Here is a 7,677-nt window from a genome sequence, read left to right as displayed (position 1 = left end):
CACAGAATAGAGAGGGGTGTCCCGGGACAGGTGGGAGGGAAATGCAGAGATAATCTTGCAGGAAAGGAGGAGCAGAGATGGAAAGATTCAGGGATTTGGAAGTCAGTGAGAGAAGAAATGGAGTGAGAGAGAGACAAATAAAGATGCAGAGAGTTGCAGAAATAGAGTGACAATGGAAACTTGTGAGACTCCAGAGAGAGGCAAAGATAGAAAGGATGTTGAGAGATACAGAGATAGGGATTTAAAGATGTGAAGAAACAGAGTTAGGAACAAAGAGGAAGGTGCAGGGAACAAGTTGCAGCAAGAGATGGAGAGAGGGAAATCTATGGGATTACATTGACTGTTCTGGAGCAGCGATTCCCAAACTATTCCCTTTGGAGCACCATCCAGCCCCCTCCCTTGTGGCAAAAAAAAATCCACAGACCCCCGAAAACACAAAATCAAAATACTGAGGATGCTGGAAATCTGAAATAAAAACTGTTCTGGAAATGCTGAGCTTTTCCAGCACTTTGTTTTTCTATCAGCCCCGAAATCACACAGTCTTCTTTTCTGGATCGAGAAATTAATTTGACAATGACAAATATATTTTTATTATTACTTTCCCTCTCCGGTTAAAGCTCTTGTCGGAGAATTCCACGTGGCCAAAAGATTCTCCCTCTGCATCATCACAGCTGCAGCTTCCGAAAAGATTCTCCTTGGGAATAAGAGAAATAAAATTGATTCAAACAAAGCAAAGCATTTTTGAACAGAAATAAAACGCAGCAAGAGCCCAGGACTCTCTCTCAAACTCACTGACATAAAACAATCTCTCAGTGACTTACAAACACATCCCCTGACACAGAGCCAGAGACTGGGAAGTGTGGATGTGTTTACCCTGTCATTTCCTGCTGTCTCTCTCTCTCTCTCTCTCTCTCTCTCTCTCTATTTCTCTCTGTGTGTCTCGACATCTGTTTCTGCCTCATTGTAAAAACACACAAACACTGGAGACCCCCATCCCCTCTCCATAGAAGGATAGAGAGAGAAATCCACATTCCCATCCCTGAAAAACTGAATTCAAATGGTCCCCCGGTGTTTCATTTCACTGTCAAATTCAGCCCACAGCCTAAAACACCAGCATTATTCGGAATGAGAACAAGCCTTTACAAACCTTCACATTTCACCCATTTCATTGCTGATTCACAGAAGTATTTGACACTCAATGAATTAATTTTTAAAGTGCTCTTCACTGTTGTAATGTTGGAAATGTTGCAGGACATTGGTACACAGCAAGATCCCACAAGCAGCAGTGTGATAACAGCCTGCAAGCTGTGCACAGCAAGATCCCAGCAATGGTGACACTTCAACCAAGGTTTGAGTGTGGATTTCTCTCTCTCCCTGTCTTTCTCCATCTTTCTCTGCCTTCCCTCCCTCACCCACACTCTGCCTGTCTCTCTCTCTCTCTCTCTCTCTCTGTTTAACCTGCCACCTCCAGCTGTTTCGCACTCTCCCTCTTTTTGTCTCCACCTGTTTCTGCCTCAGTGTTGTAATGTAGAAATTGATGCAGGGAATGTATGCACAGCAGGATTCCACAATGTGATCATAGCCAGATATCCCATCACAGTCCTCAGAAAATGCTGAACTCCATCTTTAAACTGAAAACAACCTTTATACAGCTTCACGTTCAGCTCTTGTAATTATTGGCCCTCAGGAGCAGTTGACACTTAATGAATTAATTTTTAAAGTGGTCCACTGTTGCAATGCAGGAAACCTGCAGGCAGTGTTTGCACAGCAAGATCCCACAGGCAGAAATCTGATATGCAGATAATCTGCTTTAAGTGCACAGCAAGATCCCAGCAATGGTGACACTTCAATATTCAGTTTACCAAGTTTTTGAGTGTAGATTTCTCTCTCCCTCTCTCTCTGTCTCTGTCCATCTTTCTCTGCCTTCCCTCCCTCACTCACCTGTCTCTCTCTCTCTCTCTGCATTTAACCTGCCACCTCCAGCTGTTTCTCACTCTCCCTCTTTTTCTCTCCATCTGTTTCTGCCTCAGTGTTGTAATGTAGGAATTGATGCAGGGAATGGATGCACAGCAGGATCCCACAATTGATTAAAAGGCATTGTTGAGCAAAATAGCACAGCAAGAGCCCAGGAATTGCCCTCAGTGACACAGACACTCTCCCAGCAACACCCAAATACAGACAAATCACAGTTAATAAACCAAAGGATAAAAGGGTTCAGACAGCAACCTCCACCTCTCTGTGTCTGTCTCTGTATCTCTCTCCCCGTCTCTGTATCTCTCTCCCTGTCTCTGTATCTCTCTCCCCTGTCTGTGTATTTCTCTCCCCTGTCTCTGTATCTCTCTCCCTGTCTCTGTATCTCTCTCCCCTGTCTCTGTATCTCTCTCCCTGTCTCTGTATCTCTCTCCCCTGTCAATGTATTTCTCTCCCTTGTCTGTGTATTTCTCTCCCCTGTCTCTCTCTCTCCGTCCATATCTGTTTTTGTCACTCTATCTCATATGTAATCTTGAATGAAAATAGCTATGAAATATTTGTGTCTCACCATTTAAACCAACAACAAATCACACAGCTGTGTGTTTTTAACTATTAAAGGTTTAAATAGAGAGACAGAGGGAAATAATTCTGGAGAAAGAAAGAGAGAATTCGAAACTCAGAACTTCAGTAAACTGAATTGTTTGAATTGGGAACATTTGACACTCAGTGAACTGTTTAAGTGCTCGTCACTATTGCAATGTTGGAAACACTGCATGCCATATGTGCACAGCAAGATCCCACAATTTATTTCACCCTCAAATTCACGTCACTGCCCTAAATACCATCATCACTCTGGAATTATACCGGCTCCAAGCTCAGGACTTTAATTCCAGGCCTTCAGGAAAGCTTTACACAAAATGAATTCACTTCTAAAATGGTGTGACAGGGAGGGAAGTGTCCTCATTGTTGTCATGTAGGAAATGCTGCAGGGCACTAGATGCACAGCAAGATCCCACAAGCAGCAATGTGATAATAGCCAGATTTCAGTCCCTAGAAAGGGTGAAACTCCCTCTTTAAACTGGGAACAAGCTGCTGATTCCGTCTCACCATTTCAAATAACGACAAATCACATTGCTGTGTGTGGTATGTTTATTTTTATTTATAAAAGGTTTAAGTGGCGATGGAGAGTGTGTAACCGAGACAGAGAAGAGAAAGCATGGGGGGAGATAGAGACACAGGGAAAGAATGTGGAGACAGAGGGAAAGCTAACCTCATAACTACAGTAAAATGAATTAAAATGGGCACCGTGCATCTTATTTCACTAAGTTCACGAAGCATTGCCCAAAACATCAGCAAACCTCACAGACAGGGCTGGATGGAGCAAGTGCAAATGGGACTCCTTCCTGGGGCTGCTCCTTTAACCCCAGGCTTTCAGCATGTTTAAAACTCCAGGGCCCCAATCCGACAGGAACGAGATAACCCAAAGAGGATATTAAACCTCTCCCCATCTAAATACTCCCCCACCGGGGACAGATCCCCATCTAAATACCCCTCCGGGGACTGACCGCCATCTAAATACTGATCACGGGAACAGACCCCCATCTAAATACATCCCCGGGGACAGACCCCCATCTAAATAAATGCCCGGGGACATACCCCCATCTAAATACTAATCACGGGAACAGACCCCCATCTAAATACCCCACCCGGGGACAGACTCCCATCCAAATACATCCCCGGGGACAGACTCCCATCTAAATACTAACCCCAGGGACAGACCCCCATCTAAATACTAACCCCAGGGACAGACCCCCATCTAAATAACCCCCCCCCCCAGGGACAGACCCCCATCTAAATACTCACCCCAGGGATAGACCCCCATCTAAATAGACCCCCCGGGACAGACCCCCATCTTAATACTAACCCCAGGGACAGACCCCCATCTAATACCACCCCCCCCCGGGACAGACCCCCATCTAAATACTAACCCCAGGGACAGACCCCCATCTAAATACATCCCTGGGGACAGACCGCCATCTAAATACATCCCCGGGGACAGACCCCCATCTAATTATACCCTTATAATACCCCTATTACAAATACCTGACTGGAACAGACCCCATCTAAATACCCCCCAACCGGGGACAGATCCCCATCTAAATACCCCCCCACCGGGGACAGATCCCCATCTAAATACCCCTCCGGGGACAGACCGCCATCTAAATACTAACCCCGGGGGCAGACCCCCATCTAAATACCCCTCCGGGGACAGACCCCCATCGAAATACCATCTGAATATGCAGAGACAGAAGGAGGTGGAGGGGCAGAGATACAAAGTAAGATGTGTTCACAGAATAGAGAGGGGTGTCCCGGGACAGGTGGGAGGGAAATGCAGAGATAATCTTGCAGGAAAGGAGGAGCAGAGATGGAAAGATTCTGGGATGTGGAAGTCAGTGAGAGAAGAAATGGACTGAGAGAGAGACAGATAAAGATGCAGAGAGTTGCAGAAAGAGAGTGACAATGGAAACTTGTGAGACTCCGGAGAGAGGCAAAGATAGAAAGGATGTTGAGAGATACAGAGATAGGGATTTAAAGATGTGAAGAAACAGAGTTAGGAACAAAGAGGAAGGTGCAGGGAACAAGTTGCAGCAAGAGATGGAGAGAGGGAAATCTACGGGATTACATTGACTGTTCTGGAGCAGCGATTCCCAAACTATTCCCTTTGGAGCACCATCCAGCCCCCTCCCTTGTGGTTAAAATAAAATCCACAGACCCCCGAAAACACATAATCAAAATACTGAGGATGCTGGAAATCTGAAATAAAAACTGTTCTGGAAATACTGAGTATTTCCAGCACTTTGTTTTTCTATCAGCCCCGAAATCACACAGTCTTCTTTTCTGGATCGAGAAATTAATTTGACAATGACAAATATATTTTTATTATTACTTTCCCTCTCCGGTTAAAGCTCTTGTCGGAGAATTCCACGTGGCCAAAAGATTCTCCCTCTGCATCATCACAGCTGCAGCTTCCGAAAAGATTCTCCTTGGGTAAAAGAGAAATACAATTGATTCAAACAAAGCAAAGCATTTTTGCACAGAAATAAAACACAGCGAGAGCCCAGGATTCTCTCTCAAACTCATTGACATAAAACAATCTCTCAGTGACTTACAAACACATCCCCTGACACAGAGCCAGAGACTGGGAAGTGTAGATGTGTTTACCCTGTCATTTCCTGCTGTCTCTCTCTCCCTCTCTCTCTCTCTCTCTATTTCTCTGTGTCTCTCTACATCTGTTTCTGCCTCATTGTAAAAGCACACAAACACTGGTGAACCCCATCCCCTCTCCTGTAGAAGGATAGAGAGACAAATCCACATTCCCATCCCTGATAAACTGAATTCAAATGGTCCCCCGGTGTTTCATTTCACTGTCAAATTCAGCCCACAGCCTCAAACACCAGCAATATTCGGGAATGAGAACAAACCTTTACAAACCATCACATTTCACCCATTTCATTGCTGATTCACAGAAGTATTTGATGAATTAATTTTTAAATTGGTCGTCACTGTTGCAACGTTGGAAATGCTGTCGGCCATTGATGCACAGCAAGATCCCACAAGCAGCAGTGTGCTTACAGCCGGCTACCCCTCTCTCCCCCTCTGATTCCCTCCATGTTTCCCTCACTCTCCTGCATCTCTCTCCCTCCTGTTACTCTCATTCAGAGAGACAGATGGAGAGAGAGAGAGAAATTCACGTCACTGCCCAAAACACCAGCATTATTTGGGAATTATACCGGCTTCAAGCTCCGGACTTAAATTCCAGGCCTTCAGGAGAGCTTTACACACAATAAATTCACTTCTGAAATGCAGTCACTGTCACAATGCAGGGAATTCTGCAGGCAAGCTGTGCACAGCAAGATCCCAGCAATGGCAACACTTCAAAATTCAGTTTACCAAGATTTTGAGTGTGGATTTCTCTCTCTCTCTGTCTTTCTCCATCTTTCTCTGCCTTCCCTCCCTCATCCACACTCCGCCTGTCTCTCTCTCTCTCTCTCTCTGATTTACCTGCCACCTCCAGCTGTTTCTCTCTCTCCCTCTTTTTCTCTCCACCTGTTTCTGCCTCAGTGTTCTAATGTAAGAATTGATGCAGGGAATGAATGCACAGGAGGATCCCACAATGTGATCATAGCCAGAAATCTCATCACAGTCCTCAGAAAATGCTGATCTCCATCTTTAAACTTTTCACAAGCCTTTATACAGCTTCACGTTCAGCTCTTGTAATTATTGGCCCTCAGGAGCAGTTGAGAATCAATGAACTAATTTTTAACGTGGTCCTCACTGTTTCAATGCAGGAAACCTGTAGGCAATCTGTGCACAGCAAGATCCCAAAGGCAACAATATGCTAATATGCAGATAATCTGATTTTAGTGACGTAAGTTTCGAGATCCCAGAGGGAGGGACATTCCTGCAGTTTGAAAATCTCAAACACCACTCTCCCTGTCTTTCTCCTGCTCCCTCCCCCCTGCACCCCATCCACTTGTTTCTTCCTCTCTCGATCTGGGATTTAATCTAGATTGAAACGTCCGCTGAAATGTTTCTGTCACCGTTTAAAATAACCACTCGTCCCATTCGAGTCTTAGAGAGAGACAGCACTAAAACAGTACCTTCGGCCCAACGCTGACTATCAGCCATCCATTTATGCTAATCCTACATTCATGCCATTTATTTCCCCTCTCACGTCCCCACCTTCCCTCAATTCTCCGACCACCTACCTACACGAGGGCCAATTTTTATAATGGCCATCTTACCTATCAACCCGCAAGTCTTTGGCATGTGGCAGGAAACCAGAGCACCCGGAGGAAACCCACACGGAGAACTTGCAAACTCTGCACAGGCAGGACCCAGAACCCAACATGGGTTGCTGGAGCTGTGAGGCTGCGGTACTAACCACTTAGCCACTGCAGGAAAGTCCCTCCCTCTGCGATCCCGAAACTTACATCACTGAAAACACATTATCTGCATATTATCATATTGCTGCCTGTGGGATCTTGCTGTGCACACATTGCGGCACCTATTGATTAATGGTTAAAATAGAGAAAGTGCGGGGGAGAGAAAAGCAGAGGAAGGTGGAGAGAAAACACAGAGAAATCCACAATCTGACCCTCAGGAAGCTGAATTTTAAAGTGTCCTCATTGTTGTGCAGGAAATGCAAAAGGGCACTAGATGCACAGCAAGATCCCACGAGCAGCAATGTGATAATAGCTAGATTTCAGTCCCCAGAAAGGGCAAAACTCCCTCTTTAAACTGGGAACAAGCTGCTGATTCTGTCTCACCATTTCAAATAACGACAAATCACATTGCTGTGTGTGGCATGTTTTTTATTTATTAAAGGTTTAATTGGAGAAGGTGAGTGTGAAACCGAGACAGAGAAGAGAAAGCATGGGGGGAGATAGAGACACAGGGAAAGAATGTGGAGACAGAGAGAAAGCTCAGACCTACAATAAAATGAATTAAAATGGGCACCGTGCATCTTATTTCACTGTTAGCTTCCTCGCATTGCCCAAAACACCAGCAAACCTCACAGACAGGGCTGGAAGGAGCAAGGGGCAAATGGGACTCCCTCCTGGGGCTGCTCCTTTAACCCCAGGCTTTCAATCTGTATAAAACACCAGGAGCCCCAATCCAACATGAAATGGTTAACCCAGGGCC

The sequence above is a fragment of the Heterodontus francisci genome, unplaced genomic scaffold (genome assembly GCF_036365525.1).
Source record: "Heterodontus francisci isolate sHetFra1 unplaced genomic scaffold, sHetFra1.hap1 HAP1_SCAFFOLD_166, whole genome shotgun sequence".
Classification (NCBI taxonomy): Eukaryota; Metazoa; Chordata; class Chondrichthyes; order Heterodontiformes; family Heterodontidae; genus Heterodontus; species Heterodontus francisci.
Note: the sequence above shows the minus strand (reverse complement) of the source record.